The 21,778-nt window shown below is 43.0% G+C and overlaps 1 protein-coding gene across 3 annotated transcripts in view; it reads left to right on the forward strand.

Annotated features, from left to right (window-relative positions):
• Window positions 1-21,778, forward strand: part of LOC126482333 (uncharacterized) — a 488,737-nt gene that overhangs the window by 129,354 nt on the left and 337,605 nt on the right. The gene's annotated exons all lie outside the window — the stretch shown is intronic.

Below are 21,778 nucleotides of genomic sequence, written 5' to 3' on the forward strand. Positions count from 1 at the left end.
ACCACTTTGAGGGGAAAGTGGTTCATACATCACAGGGGTTCTTTACCGATAGTAAGTAATATGTGCATCATGATGTTGTAGTCAATCAAGTGGTTTAGGAGGAGACGTGGAACGTACATACATACAGTTTTTAATGTAATACATATGGAGATATTAATAAAATTTTAAAGTGGTGCGTAGATTGATAGTTTACTCTAAATGTTCAGAAATATAAAACTGTACATCTCACAAAATTGAAAATAGTAATCTACGATTACAATATCAATGAATCACAACTGCAATCAGTCAACTCATACAAATATTTGTTTGTGACAGCTTGAGGGGATATGAAATACACTCCTGGAAATGGAAAATAGAACACATTGACACCGGTGTGTCAGACCCACCATACTTGCTCCGGACACTGCGAGAGGGCTGTACAAGCAATGATCACACGCACGGCACAGCGGACACACCAGGAACCACGGTGTTGGCCGTCGAATGGCGCTAGCTGCGCAGCATTTGTGCACCGCCGCCGTCAGTGTCAGCCAGTTTGCCGTGGCATACGGAGCTCCATCGCAGTCTTTTAACACTGGTAGCATGCCGCGACAGCGTGGACGTGAACCGTATGTGCAGTTGACGGACTTTGAGCGAGGGCGTATAGTGGGCATGCGGGAGGCCGGGTGGACGTACCGCCGAATTGCTCAACGCGTGGGGCGTGAGGTCTCCACAGTACATCGATGTTGTCGCCAGTGGTCGGCGGAAGGTGCACGTGCCCGTCGACCTGGGACCGGACCGCAGCGACGCACGGATGCACGCCAAGACCGTAGGATCCTACGCAGTGCCGTAGGGGACCGCACCGCCACTTCCCAGCAAATTAGGGACACTGTTGCTCCTGGGGTATCGGCGAGGACCATTCGCAACCGTCTCCATGAAGCTGGGCTACGGTCCCGCACACCGTTAGGCCGTCTTCCGCTCACGCCCCAACATCGTGCAGCCCGCCTCCAGTGGTGTCGCGACAGGCGTGAATGGAGGGACGAATGGAGACGCGTCGTCTTCAGCGATGAGAGTCGCTTCTGCCTTGGTGCCAATGATGGTCGTATGCGTGTTTGGCGCCGTGTAGGTGAGCGCCACAATCAGGACTGCATACGACCGAGGCACACAGGGCCAACACCCGGCATCATGGTGTGGGGAGCGATCTCCTACACTGGCCGTACACCACTGGTGATCGTCGAGGGGACACTGAATAGTGCATGGTACATCCAAACCGTCATCGAACCCATCGTTCTACCATTCCTAGACCGGCAAGGGAACTTGCTGTTCCAACAGGACAATGCACGTCCGCATGTATCCCGTGCCACCCAACGTGCTCTAGAAGGTGTAAGTCAACTACCCTGGCCAGCAAGATCTCCGGATCTGTCCCCCATTGAGCATGTTTGGGACTGGATGAAGCGTCGTCTCACGCGGTCTGCACGTCCAGCACGAACGCTGGTCCAGCTGAGGCGCCAGGTGGAAATGGCATGGCAAGCCGTTCCACAGGACTACATCCAGCATCTCTACGACCGTCTCCATGGGAGAGTAGCAGCCTGCATTGCTGCGAAAGGTGGATATACACTGTACTAGTGCCGACATTGTGCATGCTCTGTTGCCTGTGTCTATGTGCCTGTGGTTCTGTCAGTGTGATCATGTGATGTATCTGACCCCAGGAATGTGTCAATAAAGTTTCCCCTTCCAGGGACAATGAATTCACGGTGTTCTTATTTCAATTTCCAGGAGTGTAGAATGATCTCATAGCCTCAACTGTAAGTAAAGCAAGAAGCAGACTTCGGTTTCTTGGCAGGATACTGAGAAAATGAAGGCAGTCTACAAAGCAAACTGCTTACAAAACATTTGTGCATCTCGTCATTAAAAAATTTTCTCAGTTGTGTGGAACCGATGCCAAAGAGGACTATGAGGTGATACTGAACGTATACAAAGAAGGACAGTATGAATGGTAACAGGTTTGTCTGATTCGAAGGAGACAGTCATGGAACTGCCTAAATACCCGAATTGGCTGACGCTCAAAATGGCTCAAATGGCTCTGAGCACTATGGGACTTAACATCCGAGGTTATCAGTCCCCTAGAACTTAGAACTACTTCAACCTAACTAACCTAAGGACATCACACAAATCCATGCCCGAGGCAGGATTCGAACCTGCGACCGTAGCGGTCACGCGGTTCCAGACTGAAGCGCCTAGAACCGCACGGCCACACAGGCCGGCTGGCTGATGCTTTAAACTAAAACCCTACGAATGGTCATAGAAATAGATTTCTTTAACTGTATGCAAAATTGTTTCTTCAACTGACACATTCTACATTATAACGTTTATCATGTACTCCATGACAAAAAACTTGACCACTCACAAGACATGGTCGGATTCCAATGTAACTTCGTCGTGTACCTATCATTGGCGGGTATGTTAATTGTTAGAGTGCAATTTTCTGTGTTAGGTAGGATGGCCGCCACAGTGTATTAGCGTTGATCGTGTTTATTTTTTGTAGTGATATTACCAGGCCTGATATTATATAAAACTGCGATAAAAGCGTCAGATGTTAAGTGATCACTGTTAAGGACACGGAGATGTCCCGTAATCGTTTGAGACAGCGTTATCAGTGCCTGATACAGTTGTGAAAGCTACTGTCAACACCGAAACACAAATGGCTGCTTCTGGAGTGGTGCCATGACCGCGGAGCATGAACTATCTAGCCCATGGTCAGCGAGTATGGCGGCAACCTGGGAAGAAGTCCCATTCTTCCAATGTTTTGCAGAGACACAGCGGCGTTACTCCTAGCGTCGTACTGTTTGGAGCCATGGGGTATGACTTTAGGTCACAGGTAGTAATTGATTGAGGTAACTCGGGCGGTACAAGGGTAGGTCACGGGCATGCTGCGTCCTCTTTGTGTTACCTCTCATGTGACAGTATCATGATCTCGTTTTTCAACACACATGGCAAGCGTCTCTATGAACAGTCTCCATGATTGAGGTACTCCTGTGGCCAGCACGATCGCCAGATCTGTCCCAAATAGAATATGTCTGGGACCAGCTCAGACGTTAATTCCATCCCACTGTCAGTATCCAGAATATCAAGGGCCATTTACAACAGTAGTGGGTCAATTTCCCTCAGGAGAGGATGTAACGACTTTATGCTAACGTTCCCAACCGAATCAGTGCATGCTTCCAGGGTAGCAACCTCATACTCATAGGTGGGTTCATACTGCCAAGTTCTTCATAAATTTGACTCGATTTTGTAATCACCTAAAAAACATCACGCTCGTTGTCAACCCGTGAAGTTTCATTTCGTTTTCTCTTCCCTTTCTTACGTTTTTTCGCCAAGCAGAGTAAGATCATGTTTGATCTCCAAAACATGACACTACCTTAGTAATACTAAATAAAGAATAGGGGATAAGATGTGTACGGTATCTTCATCTCCTCTTCTTCGTCTTTTTAGCATCAACCTCTCTTGTTTGTGGCACAGTTTTGCTTGGGCTATGTTCCCCAGCTAAACATTAATTCTATTTTTGATTCTTCCGTGACGCAATTCCATTTACTGCAATGCAGTCTCTACGAATGTACATAAGACCTCTGCTTCAGTTGTCTGTGATCATGCCATGTGATTCGTTAGTGCGTTACACATTCCTGTTAGAAAAGACCAGCTCATATAGGTTTACGTATAATACGGGTAGGTAAAAATAGCAAATGAAATATTCGAAAATATCAACAAACGCTTCATGTCAAATGGATTACAATCAAATTTTGACAAGGTTCAGAACATACACTTCAGTACTTCTCATTGAATCTCTTACTACATAAATGGTTTTTTCAAAAAATTAAGTACATATAATCTTTCATAAAGTTAAGACATCTTCGTTCCATTATACTTAAATAAATTACTCATCCTTGTCTTCTTTTCAAATCCAAACGGTCTTCTCAGTTGGAAAAGTGGAACACGGTTCGTGTAAAACTATACAGGCAGGACGAAAGCCAAGCGTGATGAACTATGAAACATTTGCAGAAAAAGAAGAGTTTAAAATATTTGCAGGAAAACGCACCCCGTCGACATTGAAGTCAGTAAGACAGTCCACTTGCTCACATTTGACAAGACTGCAAGAGTGAATCGGTCATAACCGTGCTAAAGAAGTCATCCGTGATTCACGAAACCGACAAACAACCTTAATCAAAATGCCTGGATTGGAACCTGAAGTGCTCCGAAATATCCTACTCTATTAACAGAGATGCCTACATCGCTGAGGTAGTAGAGCTGCATAGGACTAATGGAATACATGTAACGTGCGAAACTTCTTCAATTCGTTTTGAATTGAAATTCTTTCTCTAATGATCTCTATGTCGACTGAAAGTTAAATTTTCACATCTTTGCTTCTTTCATTCTTTTCTGCATGCCAAATACCGCTTTTTGTCGAATCTGCCTATCTACCACTACTTGACATCTCGACCATTGAACACATCCAGGATTTTGTCGTTCAGAGACATTATACTCACCTAGATGTCCGTACTACTGAAAGTTCTTTATCTAATGACCTTTATGTCGACAGAAAGTTAAATTTTCACATTCTTGGCTTCCTTCCTTCTTTTCTGCATGACAAATACCGTTTCTTGTCGAATCTACCCATGTACGAATACTTGTCATGTCGCCCACTGAATACATCCAAGATTTTGTCACTCAGAGACAGCCTCATTACACTCACCTAGATGGCAGTGCAACTGAACTTAAGACTCGGTTAAGAGGTGTCTCCTGTGAGATACTCACCATACTTTTAATTCAATGCCACGCTGTGTAGAAGTTATTACTGCAGCACATGGTGGCTCCAGGAAGTAATAGATATTTAATTTTGTCGTAATGAACTGTATATCAATCATTTAATTATATTTTTACTAAGTGTGAAACTTTACGTGTTACTGACAATTCTTTCACTGTTTTTATATCCCTAAATAGCATGTGTTTGTTCCTTTTCTCCAGATACTCGTCTCTCCCTCCCTTTTTTACCTGCACTCACATTTTTGTGCCTTTAATAGCGTTCACTGTTCGAATGCCCTCCACACAGACACACACACACACACACACACACACACACACACACACACACATACACACACACACGCATCTGTCTGAATGTGTATGCATGTATGTACGTCTCAGTTCTCTTACCAAATCCCCTGGATCGTATTCAACCCAATTTGGCAAACAAACAGCAAATTTCAAGAGTATCAACATTGTGGGGATTATAACATCCTAGCCCCAACAGGAAATACGGGCAGAAACGTGTTTTTCAGCCCTTGCCATGTAGTCAGCCCTACACGACAGGCGTACTGTATGGGAAATGTGTTGGCCTTCTGTGCAGGGCAGCCTACACATCAGGGGCAAGAAATGGTTTTTCCAGCCCTGACTTGTAGGCTGCCGTGCACAACTTGCATGCTGTGTTGAGGTAGTAATGTCCTGCCTTATTGGCTTCTTTTACGGGGCTACACATGCGGATGAGCAATGCTGGGGAAAGGTTGAGATGGATAGAGGAGGGAATAGATAAAGGGGGCACGAGGGGATGGATAGGGAGAGAGACGGCTGGAGGAGATGGCTAAGGACAAAGGGGGCTGTTCGAGATTGACAAAGAGAGGGGGAGGACGAGATGGGCAGAGAGAGAGAGAGGGAGCAAAAAGATAAGGTCAGATGAGAGGGGGCAGAATAATATGGACATGGAGAGAGGTGAGAGTAGGTGTTGAGTAGAGAAAGATATGGGGGAAGAGATCGACATAAAGAGTGGGAGGAGAATATTAACAGAAAAAGGAGAGGGGGCAGGAGATGGGATGAGAAAAGTGAGGAGGAATTGGATAGAGAGAGGGGAGAAGGACATGAGAAGTGAGAGTAGTGCTGAAGATTGGCAAAAAGGGGGGGGGGGGCAAGAGAAGATGGACCAACAGAGGGAGGAGAAAGGGGTATGTACATTGTGTGTGACAGAGAGAGGGGGAGGAGAAGCAGATGGATAGGGAGAGGGTAAAGGAGGAGATGAACACAGGGAGAGGTGAGCTGTGGGAGGTGGATGTCGTGACATGCCACAGGAGGAGGTGGATAGGAAGTGGGAAGCAGGAGAAAAGGAATGGGAAGAGAGGGGTAAAATCAGATGGAAAGAGAAAGAGGGGAGGAGGAGGAGGTGGGCAAGGACAAGGGGAGGAAAAGATGAACAGGGAGAGAGGGGGTGAAGGAGATGGACAGAGAGATGGGTAAGGAGGAAATGAGCCGAGAGTTGGGGGAGGAGGATGAAATAGACAAAGAGAGGGGGAGGAGGAGTTGATAGATGTAGAGAGGCAAAAAGGTGACATATAGAGAGAGGTGTAGGAGGAGATTGACAGAGAGACACAGGAGAATACGGGCAGAGAGGTGGACAGGAGAAGATGGACAGAGAGGGACAGGGGTGGATGCAGAAGTCAGGTGTAAGATGTATATGGCTAGTAGGCTGGTGGAAAAGGAAGAACAGGAAGGAGAAGATGGAAAGACAGAGGGGAATGAGGATATGGACAGAGGGAGGATGGAGGAAAATATGGTCAGAGCGAGGGAGCAGAGGTAGTGGACAAAGAGAGGAGGAGAAAGAGGTGGAGAGACAAAGAGAAAGAGGAGGACACGAAGGTCAAATAAAGGTGGAAGGATGAGGTGAACAAAGAAACAAAGGAAGAGGTGGAAAACAGATGGGGGAGGAGGAGGAGATAGTGCAATATATGTGTCAAAGGCGTAAACAAGCGAAGTGCGGAGAAAAATTAGTATGCATGTAATTTTTGTCTGGGACAATGAATAAAACTGTCACCAGAAATTAATTAAAACAATACCAATCCCTTAACCCGGCCAAGGTTTCAGGAAGGATTATCTCCGTCATCAGACGATTGCTGGATTTGGAATCCCCCTTCGAAAGATTCCCAGTTGGGATTCTATTTGCCCCACTCCCAACAGCCTGTTGCGATGTTTCTACAACCGCCTAACCTGCTTTGACGCGTTGGGAATGAAAGGTGCATATATTTTAAAAACCCATTGCTCTCTGTCCAGACAAATGAGTTTCTAATCCAAATCCCTAGGAAGAAGCATCTTTACCAAAGTACAAAGCTTTTCTGATACCTCAGTCTGTTCTACTTTCTGATCTTTGCTTATTTCTGCTGCACTGTACTGAGAACCTCGCATTTCTAATAGTCATTCTCTTGTGGACTATGGTGATATCTAAGGTAATGGTGTAACAAAAGCACAAATAACTTTAATTTTAGACAAAACGACTATGAAACTTAGGTGACTGACCGTGAAAAGCTAACATTGAAACAGTCCATGTATTTTTTTATTTATTCCTGGTGACGGTTTTCGGTTAAATCATCTTCAGACCAGAATGTGATGAGATGGCAGTGTTGACAGAATTGATGAAGCCGCGCGGAGTGGCCGCGTGGTTTGAGGCGCCATGTCACGGATTGCGCGGACCCTCCCGCCGGAGATTCGAGTCCTCCCTGGTTCATGGGTGTGTGTGTTGTTCTTAGCTTAAGTTAGTTTAAGTAGTGTGTAAGTCTAGGGACCGATGACCTCAGCAGTTTGGTCCCTTAGGATTTCACACATTTAAACATTTATACTTGGTAGTGGACAGTTGTTTTTTAATTATAATGAAAAATAGTTAATAAACATTATTTCATATTTTCTATAATTATATTTGTGGTAGCTGAGCGGTCAACACGTCTGTTAACCATGTGGAGGACCTTGTTTCAATTCCCGCTACTGCCAAAGATTTTTCCCTGAAACGGGCTCCACTCAGCCTCGAGATTCCAAATGAGAACCTGCCAGAGTGACAAGTATTGGCTCCACGGTTTGCAAGGCCGACAGTGGCCGAGAGAACAATGTGTTGACCCCATGTCCCTCCATACCACATCCAAATGACACCATTGGGCACGGTGCTCGGTTAGCGTCGCGCGGATCTCTTGACCTGGTCGCGGCATTAACTTCACTTTTTTTTTTTGGTCTGACCAATAAAAAGGTTTCTAAACGTATCTCATACTAGCTAGAGATGAAGTCGGTATAAGGCTCTACTTCCTCAATATTGTCATCGCTAGCACATCATCACATTTTGGTTTGAAGATGGTTTAACTAATACTGGTCGTCAGGAATAAATAAAAAGAAGACTTAGTTTCAATACTGGTTTTTCAAACAATTTCGCAGATCTATTTGTAAAACTTCCTTTAGCCACACGTTCTGCTTTGAAACACGTGCCCGCATCTCGTGGTCGTGCGGTAGCGTTCTCGCTTCCCACGCCCGGGTTCCCCGGTTCGATTCCCGGCGGGGTCAGGGATTTTCTCTGCCTCGTGATGGCTGGGTGTTGTGTGCTGTCCTTAGGTTAGTTAGGTTTAAGTAGTTCTAAGTTCTAGGGGACTGATGACCATAGATGTTAAGTCCCATAGTGCTCAGAGCCATTTGAACCATTTTTTTTTTTTTTTGAAACACGTGAAAAATAAATAATTGTGCAGTTAATGGCATTATCGAAAGTGAATTCATCACCTGGAAAGTGTCCGACCCCGGTGGCTGAGTGGTCAGCGCGACGGAATGTCAATCCTACGGGCCCGGGTTCGATTTCCGGCTGGGTCAGAGATTTTCTCCGCTCAGGGACTAGGTGTTGTGTCACCATCATCATCGTCTTATCCCCATCGACGCGCAAGTCGCCAAAGTGGCGTCAAATCGAAAGACTTGCATCCGGCGAACGGTCTACCCGACGGGAGGCCCTAGTCACAAGACACTCTCTCACTCTCACCTGGAAAGCGCCCCGTTGATTAACACGGTAGGTGCGAATTCGTGAGGGACAACATTCGATTCCCGATCCAACTGCCGGCCAGAGTGGCCGAGCGGTTCTAGGCGCTACAGTCTGAAACCGCGCGACCGCTACGGTCGCAGGTTCGAATCCTGCCACGGGCATGGATGTGTGTGATGTCCTCAGGTTAGGTAGGTTTAAGTAGTTCTACGTTCTAGAGGACTGATGACCTCAGAAGTTAATTCCCATAAAGCTCAGAGCCATTTTGAACCCATCCAAGAAAACAGACACACATAGGTGTCCATCACTTCCCTAAATGGATGTGCCAAATGTCGGTACGGTTTCCTTGAAAAGAACATGGCCGATTTCCTCCCCAATACATGCTCGAGCTCGTAGTCACCATCACGTTTGCCTTTAATCTTCATTTTCTCAACATGCACATACAGAACTGCGATAGGTTGCTATATTGATATCTACTGTATGCTACAAGTATAGTTGAATCATTCTTCATTCAGTGTAGATCCAATATCAACAGAGAAGTAGACTTCATCGTATGCCATATCATGCGAAATATGACAACATGGACGGAAGTTTCTAGTGATACAAGAACACCGACTATTCTTTCCAGAGATCGAATCACTTGTTGTTGATTCCTTGTCGATGTCGTTTCATTGTTTCCTCTTAGTAACTTGCTTAACTCTTTCTTCCACCATACGAAATAAGCGCACCTTTCAGAGCAACACACACATAAGCAAGCATGTTATCTTACAGCTGTCCCTATTACTCACTCTTCAAATGTGTGTGAATTCCTAAGGGACCAAACTGCTGAGGTCATCGGTCCCTAGACTTACACGCTACTTAAACTAACTTAACGCTAAGGACAACACACACAAACCCATGCCCGAGGGAGGATTCGAACCTCCGGCGGGAGGGGCCGCACGATTAGTGACATGGTGCCTCTAACCGCTGGCCACTCCGCGTACTCACTCTTCAGTCAGAAGATGTAACTCATTGCACCAAGCCTTTTCACATTTTGAAATTGACTTTTAACTCTAAATCCAACAATACCGCAAAATCTCGAAACAAAAACTGATAGGGACAGCAAAAAACAACGCAGATTTTCTTTGAGTACCACAGCTACAGTAGCCTACCTTGTGAAACAGTTAATACAAAACATTACAAAGAAAAGTAAAAGCTTGCAGAGCGATCCGATACTGCTCGGAATCTATATATAACAAAAGAATCCCCCTAAAAACCTACAAGAAACCCACCTAGCACATTCTTAATTTCACGTAGTACGTTCTGCATATAGTACGTCGTATACTGTACATGGGTACGGATAATGGGTCAATCAGTTAGTGTAACATAACGACTTGTTGTGAATTCTGAGGATAAGTACTCCACAAGGTGGCACGCGAAAAACCGGCCCCCAGTTCAGACTACTCGCTACTTACGGCCGCATTGTTGTCCGTCACGAGAAGACGCAACAACAAACAGGCAAACGTGTAAAAATTAGTAGTAAAGAAATACTAACAATACAAAACGTTGTCGCGACAGCTTCGGAACAACAGGCAACAACTGGCGGGTGACAATGAGCAGTCTAGTACTCGGAGCCGCTTTTTCGTGCACAATCCTGTATATTACTAACAATTAGCGACTATACCAGACCCAGTTACGGGTAACCTAATTAACGGATTCCAAGAGCAACAAAGATTTGATTTTCATTTATACATAAATAACTTGCGAACCCGGCAATGCTAAATATGCATGAGAATTGGATATGCGTCCTAAGCTCCTTCTCTCCCCTCTCTCTATCCTTCTCCTCCTTCCCCTTCTCTTTGGCCATCTCTTCCTCTTCCTCCTATCTTAGCCTTGTTACTACAAACGAAACCTTCACTAAGTAATGAAGTCGGTTAAAATGAGGGGGTAATCGGTTGGGATCATTGGTGTAGGGGGTACGAGAGAGACCTCTCTACCTGCTGTATCTGTGATCTTATTAGCTTCAATGACAGTATTTCGCATAGTTTTAACCTGTGATTACAAAGTTTCGGGCGGTTAAGATTCCGTAGTAGTATCTAATCCAAAGCCGATATGCCATAAGTACAATTTTCCTGTTTTCTGTTACAACCGACTGCGAGGAAGCAAATAAAACAGTGCAGTGTTGTATATATAATTTCTGTTTATACTGATATACAAAAGGAAAAAGAATATATACCGGAGAAACAATTTGTCTAATGTATTAAATTCCCTGCTATCGCATTTAAAACTAAGTATGAGAAAGAAACGGCACAGCATTCTCATCTCGCAGTCGGTTTTACCAGAAACTTGTACATTGTTGTTTAAAACCAATAGCCTATGTCAGTCTGAATGTTTATCAGTTATCGCATGAAAATTGGAAGTATCTCGGAGTAACTGCTGCAACCTACATCCCTCTGAAGCTGCTTACTGTTTTTACGCCCCACACTTCCCTACAGTACAAAATTGGTGATCCCTTGATGCCTCAGAACGTGTCCTATCAACCGAACCCTTCTCTTAGTCACGTTGTACTTCAAATTTCTCTTCTTTCCAATTCTATTCAGTACGTTATCTACCCATCTAATCTTCAGCATTCCTCTGTAGCACCACATTTCAAAAGCTTCTATTCTCTTCTTGTCTAAAATTATTATCGCCTATGTTTCACTCCCATACATGGCTACACTCCATACAAATACTATCAGAAAGGAGTTCCTGACAAATCTATATTCGATGTCAACAAATTTCTCTTATTCAGAAATGCTTTTTTTGCCATTGTACATCTTATGTTCTCCCTACTTCGACCATAATCAGTTATTTTGCTTCCCAAACAGCAAAACTAATTTACTACTTTAAGTGTTTCATTTCCTAATCTAATTCCCTCAGCATCACCTGATTTAATTTGACTACATTTCATTAACCCTCGTTTTGCTTTTGTTGATGTTCGACTTATATCCTTCTTTCAAGATACTGTCCATTCCATGCAACTGCTCTTCCAAGTCCTTTGTTGTCTTTGACAGAATTACAATGTCATCGGAATAACATCGGAGATAGGCTACAACCCTGTCTCACTCTCTTCTCAACCACTGCTTCCCTTTCGTGCCCCTCTACTCTTATATAACTAGGCTACAACCCTGTCTCACTCTCTTCTCAACCACTGCTTCCCTTTCGTGCCCCTCTACTCTTATATAACTGCCATCGGGTTTCTGTACAAATTGTAAACAGCCTTTCGCTCCCTGTATTTTACCCCTGCCACCCTTAGAATTTGAAAGAGAGTATTCCAGTCAACATTGTCAAAAGCTTTCTCTAAGTCTACAAGAGCTAGAAACGTGGGTTTGCCTTTCCTTAATCTATTTCCCCCCGATGAACCATGGACCTTGCCGTTGGTGGGGAGGCTTGCATGCCCCAACGATACAGATAGCCGTACCGTAGGTGCAACCACAACGGAGGGGTATCTGTTGAGAGGCCAGACAAACGTGTGGTTCCTTCAGAGGGGCAGCAGCCTTTTCAGTAGTTGCAGGGGCAACAGTCTGGATGATTGACTGATCTGGCCCTGTGACACTAACCAAAACGGCCTTGCTGTTTTGGTACTGCGAACGGCTGAAAGCAAGGGGAAATTACAGCCGTAATTTTTCCCGAGGGCATGGAGCTTTACTGTATGATTAAATGATGATGGCGTCCTCTTGGGTAAAATATTCCGGAGGTAAAATAGTCCCCCATTCGGATCTCCGGGCGGGGACAACTCAAGAGGACATCGTTATCAGGAGAAAGAAAACTGGCGTGCTACGGATCGGAGCGTGCAATGTCAGATTTCTTAATCGGGCAGGGAGGTTAGAAAATTTAAAAATGGAAATGGATAGGTTAAAGTTAGATATAGTGGGAATTAGTGTAGTTCGGTGGCAGGAGGAACAAGACTTTCGGTCAGGTGAATACAGGGTTATAATTACAAAATCAAATAGGGGTAGTTCAGGAGTAGGTTTAATAATGAATAAAAAAATAGGAGTGCGGGTAAGCTACTATCAACAGCATAGTGAACGCATTATTGAGGCCAAGATAGACACGAAGCCCACGCCTACTACAGCAGTACAAGTTTATATGCCAACTAGCTCTGCAGATGATAAAGAAATTGATGAAATGTATGATAAAAGAAATTACTCAGGTACTGAAGGGAGATGAAAATTTAATAGTCATGGGTGACTGGAATTCGACAGTAGGAAAAGGAAGAGAAGGAAACGTAGTAGGTGAATATGGATTGGGGCTAAGAAATGAAAGAGAAAGCCGATTGGTAGATTTTGCACAGAGCATAACTTAATCATAGCTAACACTTGGTTCAAGAATCATGAAAGAAGGTTGTATACATGGAAGAACCCTGGAGATACTAAAAGGTTTCAGATAGATTATATATTGGTAAGACAGAGATTTAGGAACCAGATTTTAAATTGTAAGACATTTCCAGGGGCAGATGTGGACTCTGACCACAATCTATTGGTTATGAACTGTAGATTTAAACTGAAGAAACTGCAGAAAGGTGGGAATTTAAGGAGATGGGACCTGGATAAACTGAAAGAACCAGAGGTTGTACAGAGTTTCAGAGAGAGCATAAGGGAACAATTGACAGGAATGGGGGAAAGAAATACAGTAGAAGAAGAATGGGTAGCTTTGAGGAATGAAATAGTGACGGCAGCAGAGGATCAAGTAGGTAAAAAGACGAGGGCTAGTAGAAATCCTTGGGTACAGAAAAGATACTGAATTTAATTGATGAAAGGGGAAAATATAAAAATGCAGCAAGTGAAGCAGGCAAAAAGGAATACAAACGTCTCAAAAATGAGATCGACAGGAAGTGCAAAATCGCTAAGCAGGGATGGCTAGAGGACAAATGTAAGGATGTAGAGGCTTATCTGATGAGGGGTAAGATAGATACAGCCTACAGGAAAATTAAAGAGACCTTTGGAGAAAAGAGAACTACTTGCATGAATATCAAGAGCTCAGATGGAAACCCAGTTCTAAGCAAAGTAGGGAAATCAGAAAGGTGGAAGGAGTATATAGAGGTTCTATACAGGGGCGATGTTCTTGAGGACAATATTATGGAAATGGAAGAGGAGGTAGATGAAGATGACATGGGAGATACGATACTGCGTGAAGAGTTTGACAGAGCACTGAAAGACCTTAGTCGAAACAAGGCCCCGGGAGTAGACAACATTCCATTAGAACTACTGACAGCCTTGGGAGAGCCAGTCCTGACAAAACTCTACCATCTGGTGAGCAAGATGTATGAGACAGGCGAAATACCCTCAGACTTCAAGAAGAATATAATAATTCCAATCCCAAAGAAAGCAGGTGTTGACAGATGAGAAAATTACCGAACTATCAGTTTAATAAGTCACAGCTGCAAAATACTAACGCGAATTGTTTACAGACGAATGGAAAAACTAGTAGAAGCCGACCTCGGGGAAGATCAGTTTGGATTCCGTAGAAATGTTGGAACACGAGAGGCAATACTGACCCTACGACTTATCTTAGAAGAAAGATTAAGGAAAGGCAAACCTACGTTTCTACCATTTGTTGACTTAGAGAAAGCTTTTGACAATGTTGACTGGAATACTCTCTTTCAAATTCTGAAGGTGGCAGGGGTAAAATACAGGGAGCGAAAGGCTATTTACAATTTGTACAGAAACCAAAGGCAGTTATAAGAGTCGAGGGACATGAAAGGGAAGTAGTCATTGGGAAGGGAGTGAGACAGGGTTGTAGCCTATCCCCGATGCTATTCAATCTGTATATTGAGCAAGTAGTAAAGGAAACCAAAGAAAAGTTCGGAGTAGGTATTAAAATCCATGGGGAAGAAATAAAAACTTGGAGATTCGCCGATGACATCGTAATTCTATCAGAGACAGCAAATCACTTGGAAGAGCAGTTGAATGGAATGGACAGTGTCTTGAAAGGAGGGTATAAGATGAACATCAACAAAAGCAAAACGAGAATAATGGAATGTAGTCGAATTAAGTCGGGTGATGCTGCGGGAATTAGATTAGGACATGAGACACTTACAGTAGTAAAGGAGTTTTACTATTTGGGAAGCAAAATAAGTGATGATTGTCGGAGTAGAGAGGATATAAAATGTTGACTGGCAATGGCAAGGAAAGCGTTTCTGAACAAGAGAAATTTTTTAACATCGAGTATTGATTTAAGTGTCAGGAAGTCGTTTCTGAAAGTATTTGTATGGAGTGCAGCCATGTATGGAAGTGAAACATGGACGATAAATAGTTTAGACAAGAAGAGAATAGAAGCTTTCGAAATGTGGTGCTACAGAAGAATGCTGAAGATTAGATAGGTAGATCACATAACTAATGCGGCGGTATTGAATAGAATTGGGGAGAAGAGGAGTTTGTATCACAACTTGACTAGAAGAAGGGATCGGTAGGTAGGACATGTTCTGAGGCATCAAGGGATCACCAATTTAGTACTGGAAGGCAGCATGGAGGGTAAAAATCGTAGAGGGAGACCAAGAGATAATACACTAAGCAGATTCAGAAGGATGTAGGCTGCAGCAGGTACTGGGAGATGAAGAGGCTTGCACAGGAAAGAGTAGCATGGAGAGCTGCATCAAACCAGTCTCACGACTGAAGACTACAACAACAACAACAACAAATCTATTTTCTAAGATAAGTCGTAGGGTCGGTATTGCCTCACGTGTTCCAACATTTCTACGGAATCCAAACTGATATTCCCCGAGGTCGGCTTCTACCAGTTTTTCCATTCGTCTGTAAAGAATTCGTGTTAGTATTTTGCAACCGTGACTTATCAGACTGATAGTTCGGTAATTTTCACACCTGTCAGCACCTGCTTTCTTTGGAATTGAAATTATTACATTCTTCTTGAAGTCTGAGAATATTTCACCTTTCTGCTACATCTTGCTCACCATATGGGAGTGTTTTGTCATGGATGGCTCTCCCAAAGCTAACAGTAGTTCCAATGCAATGTTGTCTACTCCCGGGGCCTTGTTTTAACTTAAGTCTTCCAACGCTATGTCAAATTCTTCACGCAGCATCATGTCTCGCTTCTCATCTTCCTCTACGTCCTCTTCCATTTCCATAATATTGTCCTCAAGTACATCTCCCTTGTATACACCCTCGATATACTCCTTCCACATTTCTGCTTTCCCTTCTTTGCTTAGGACTGGTTTTCCATCTGAGCTCTTGATATTGATACAGATGGTTGTCATTTCTCCAAAGGTCTCTTTAATTTTCCTGTACGCAGTATCTACCTTACCCCTAGTGGCATATGCTTCTACATCCTTACATTTGTCCACTAGCCTTTCCTGGTTAGCACTTCCTGTCCATCTCAGTTTTTAGACGTTTTTATTTCCTTTTATCTACTTCATTTACTGCATTTTTTAATTTTCTCCTTTCATCGATTAAACTGAATATCTCTTGTGTTATCCAAAGATTTCTGCTAGCCCTCGTCTTTTTACTTCCTGCCTTCACTAATTCACCTCTCATAGCTACCCACTCTTCTTCTACAGTATTCCTTTCCCCTGTTCTTGTCAATCGTTTCCTAAACGTTCCCTCTGAAACCCTCCATATATGTCCTACTCCTGTCCGAAGGTTAGAGTATTGTGTAAAAATTTGATGTAAATCGATCACGAACTTTTCGAGATTTTTGCTGACTATTCCCCTTTATGTAATGTATACATTTAACACACACACACACACACACACACACACACACACACATATATATATATATATATATATATATATATATATATATATATATATATCCCTGACCATTTATATAATATATACGTTAAAAATATATAGACTATGCCCGTCCGATTGTTTACTCCACCAATCGTGCAGAAACCTGAAGTAAATCAGTCAACAACTTTTCGATACTTTTGGTAACAACGTCTTGTCTTGATATGGTAATATACGTTATTGACCAAATTTAAAAATTTAATATGTTTTCATAATCTACTAATTAAGAGGTATAATCAGATTCAACACAGTAAGACAAGTATGACAGCTATAAATTGTGTATATGTCTTGTAGCAGCATAACTCACAGTGCCCAAATTCGCTGACTATATTCATCCAGTATCTGAGGCTGAGAGCTCTTAGTGACTTACACCACACGTAACACATCCAGTTAGTTCGCTGACATCTCTATAAAATAATGAAAGGAAAACAATTTACCGCCAACTACATTTTCGCCGTTCATGTAATAAAACTGCCACATCAGGCATGACGTTTTAATTTATTTATTCTGTACTACAAATTGTATTCGCAACACATTTCGTAAACAGGGTCCACTCATAACATTGAGCGTATATGCAAAATTATATCATTGTACGATACATGGTTCATGAGATTTGACGTCATAAATATTGAGCCGCGGGAAAATCCTACTTTTGCCTAAAACGATGCGTAAATTACTCAGATTATGCTTATCCAATGTTTGATAATGGCTCAGCGACTTCCAACAGACAACTTGGATCAAACTTCCAAAAATCGTTTCAAACATTTTCTGACATACACGCTTAACGTCAAACAATTAACACATTTGTAAAGTAACAGAAGTTTGAAGCTGTTTCGGACATTGGAATTCCATTCTTAAAAGAATCGTGAATTTACTGGTTTTGCTCTGACTGACTGCTATGCTTAACTGACAATAAAGGCCTTGTAGTTACCTCAGCCTGACGGTCATGTTTTATGCAGTCTGTTACTTGCGTTGTTCTGCAGCTTCTAACAGGTGCTTGTGCAAAGGAAACACCGTTCCTTTATGTTGATTGTTGTGAATTCGTCAGCAAAATGAGAAGATTTTTTTTTCATAACGCGTTTTAAATTGGCAAAAAATAAAATACAACCATGTTCGAAACTAGTACTTGTTTCAGTAGACAAAGTGTAAATCTATGTGTAAGCTGTTCATGCCATTCTCCTGACCAAGCGTGTGATCCACACCTAACAATGAACTGTTGCTTGGGACATCACGGATAACGAGAATAGCTACTCAATGCACAGAAACAGCTTGAATGAAACAACGACTGATAAACTGAGTTGAACAGTTACTCACTGCGGCGTACGAAGGACGTTAGACCACCACAGCTTGATGATTGTAAATAAAAGTCCATTGCGGAATTAAAAGTGATATTCGTTCCCCTTTGTCAACTGACACGTGCTGCAGCTATTAGAGCCAGTTTGTATCAGTTCTCTCCAACAGTAAACGACACAACAGCAACACGCCACGGTGATTTCTATTCAGGTCCCTCTATTCAACGGCACCCGGCAGTTTCCCTGCCACACGGAGATATGGAGCGGGCAGCGCAGAATGGTTCACAGCGACGACTGCATGCCTCTACCCTGACAAAGCCCAGCTCGTTCGACTGAAACGTGAGCGATTCACCGACACGAGAATGTGCTGCCGCAAACCATGTTAACTGGGATTCCGCACGCAAGCGAGAGGTGACAGTGGATGGGTAACATCGCATATTGATTTAATTAACACGATTTCTTACAGCGACGTGAATTTGGCAGTGTCCGGTGTATCTATCCCTCCCAGGCCCAGGAATATGCGCGATGAGTAACAAGCGCAGTGTACACCGTGGTGTTTATTTCTCTCTCTAAAATCCACTGTCTGAACCAAATGGTAAGGCGGAGAGTTTGAGTCACGACGCAGCTTTCCCTTGCTGTGAGCCGCAGCTTTTGTCGACTCTAATAACTCATATTTTCCAAACTCAGTTTGCCTTTTGTGGTCTTTCCCGTACACAGTTAAATAAATTATTGTTCGTTCACGCTTGTATCTGTTAATAAACGCCGGCCGCGGTGGTCTAGCGGTTCTAGGCGCTCAGTCCGGAACCGCGCGACTGCTACGGTCGCAGGTTCGAATCCTGCCTCGGGCATGGATGTGTGTGATGTCGTTAGGTTAGTTAGGTTTAAGTAGTTCTAAGTTCTAGGGGACTGATGACCACAGATGTTAAGTCCCATAGTGCTCAGAGCCATTTGAACCATTTTGTTAATAAACGTAAATAAGGTGATGGACTAAAACCTATATTTCTTGCTTTTGTTCCGTAAATAAGCTCCAGTTGCCGACCTTGAAAATGAGACTGTCCAACCTCGCTTATCTATATGTATGGCAAATTTATCAACATTTGGCTTAATTGGAATTAACTTACACCAATTGCCAGTTAGAAGCCATAATTTTATCGTAGGCTATTTACCGTCGATTTATGTTGAAGGGCGAGCAATATGCGTCCTTGAATGCTACTGTTAAACGTAAAGGCCTACATTTTAAGGTGATTTTCATGTACATAAAACTGACTGACACGTTAACTACGTGTTCTTCTGGTGGTGACATTTTCTAATTTTACAGCTGTCATAGTCATAATAATTGTCCACAGGACTTGCGACATTAGCAAAAATTCGTATTTAACTGGAGCAACAGGTGTGATGTAAGCATAAAGTGGTTAGTAAAGACAACGAAATACGACACTAGTGAACATAAAACGTTATAACAATCTAGCAATTTGTTCTCATACTGTTCTCAGAAAATGACCTGCACGTGTAACTGCGAGCACTCAGTACCATTTAGCAGCTTTTTTACACTGGTAATGATGCAAAATCCCTGTTGTGTGGGCTCCAGTGCTTTCGTATGGGCTCTACCGATTACTTATGATCTTAGTAGCGCATTTGTGATTTCTTGAACCTTCTTGCTGGAATACATTTTTAAACGCACAGTTTAATATTTCTGCCTCTTTCTTTTGTTTTTAGTTTCAACACTAGACTGATTTACGACAAACTGGACGGGAGGTTTGGATTCGTTCATTAGTTTTACACATGACCAGAATTTCCTAGGACTTTCTGACGAATATTTTCGCCGTGATCATATTGTGGTAAGAATAGTAAATTCCACGTTCAGCCCATATTTAGGATGCATGAATCTCCACTCCCTTATCTGTCAGCTTTCCTGCATTCTCTTTTTAAGGAAAGTGATGTGGGCTGTGTTTTCGCAACTTTCTCCGAATACATTACGGCGTGTCTTTGTCATCTTTAATTACATTACTTGGTACATATTTATTTAAGCTACAGCTTATGATGTCTTTGAAATTTAGCCGTAGTTGTTCGGCGTTTGCCGGATTTAAACTAAATTTCCCAAGTTCATCTTTTAAGTAAGTTTTTAGTGACTAGCTATTCGACCAAATACAAATACTCTCTTGCGTTTCTTGAAGAACTTTTCGCCTTCTGTAACTTTTCTATTCCACTAATACGTGTAGGTACATAGACCACAGGTTGTGATCATACCCAAAAGGGTTGTCGCGGAGACCGGTGAAACAAACATCCGGTTCTTATCATCGATGACGGAGGATTTTTCTTTTTTTTTCAAATTTATTGGCTTTCGGGCCAAGCCCATTCACCCATCTCAGCAGTGTAGTGTTAATTATGACGATATGAGCGTAAGGACAATACAACACTCAGTCCCCGAGCTGAGAAAAAGTCCATCCCAACCGGGAATCTAAGCCGGGCCCCTTCGCTTAGCAATCCGCCGCGCTAACAGCGCAGCTGTCGAACGATGACAGACTTCACTAAGAGAATGGCTAACCGGAAGCAAAGTCCAGAGAGTAGCGAAAGTCATCTTAAACGTCCGCAAAACAGTCCAGGGAGCAGTCCGAACGGAAAATGTAAACACAGGCAAGATCAATCAGGGTACTGTCAATGGCTAAAACCAATGGCTTCAGAGAATAGCGAGAAATAATGAGGTTTAAGTACGAGACCATGGTAGGTCGGGCCTACGTGACATGCCCTCCTTGGGCGCGAGCTGCGACCTTACTGCGAAGCCTGAGTATCTCTGACTTTTCCTCCAAATCGCCACGGAATCCGAATCGCTGTCGGACACTAAAATAACCATTTACCACGTTATAACAAACCGTTTCATGATCGCTTTTCCGTCACTTAAATAAATATAAATCTTCCATTGGTCATTTTGCAGTACATCACGACTTCGTCAATTTGAATACTGATAAGCATGTTAGGAACAAATCACTATTTCTTTTTTTCAGAACCCCTGTTCAGTCTTCGTAGCTCCCATACTGGATAATATTGTGTAGTTATAGCTAAAATTTTAACTAACGTTACATATTTCGTTCGCGTATTGTGTGTCATTGCACAAGCCCTCAACTGTTCCACTTGTGTCGCTCATCTTCACTCCATAATTTACGTGAATACATATACATGGCATTTGAATTTATTGGAATTAATCCGGTGTGTGTGTGTGTGAGAGAGAGAGAGATCGTACTTATAACGAGGTAGGGAGCAAGATAAAAAAAAGGGAGAGAGGAACTTACGCGAAATAACTTGCTCCCCTTCTAGCAGCAGTTTATCGTAGTTCACTGGAGCAACGACGGTACCTAGCGACTGGAAAAGAGCGCAGGTCATTTCCGCTTTCAAGAAGGGCCGTAGGACAGATGCACATAATTATAGGCCTATACCACTGACGTCAATCTCTTTCACAATTACGGAACATGTTTTTAAGTTCAAGAATTACCGCGCTTCTCGAAAACGAAAATCTCCTCTATAAAAATCAACATGGGTTCCGCAAACATAGATCTTCCGAAATCAACCCTCTCTGTTGCTCCATGAGATCCATAGTGGTGTAGACAACGGCTCTTTGGTTGACGGTGCTTTCCTTGACTTCCGGAAGGCATTCGATACCGTCCCGCACTGCTGTTAGTGAAAAAAAATACAAGCTTACCAGATTTGCGACTGGATTCAAGAATTCCTTGTAGACAGGAAACAACGCGTTGCTCTTTAACGGAAAAAATCGATAGATGTGAAGATAATTTCCGGAGTACTCTGAGGAAGTGTGAGAGTACCATCACTGTTTACAGTATTTTCAAATGATCTAGCAGAAAGCATCAGAAGCTCTTTAAGACTGTTCGTAGATCATGCGGTTGTCTATAAGAAAACAGCAACACCACAAGACACTA

Source organism: Schistocerca serialis, chromosome 5 (genome assembly GCF_023864345.2).
Source record: "Schistocerca serialis cubense isolate TAMUIC-IGC-003099 chromosome 5, iqSchSeri2.2, whole genome shotgun sequence".
NCBI classification, from domain to species: Eukaryota; Metazoa; Arthropoda; class Insecta; order Orthoptera; family Acrididae; genus Schistocerca; species Schistocerca serialis.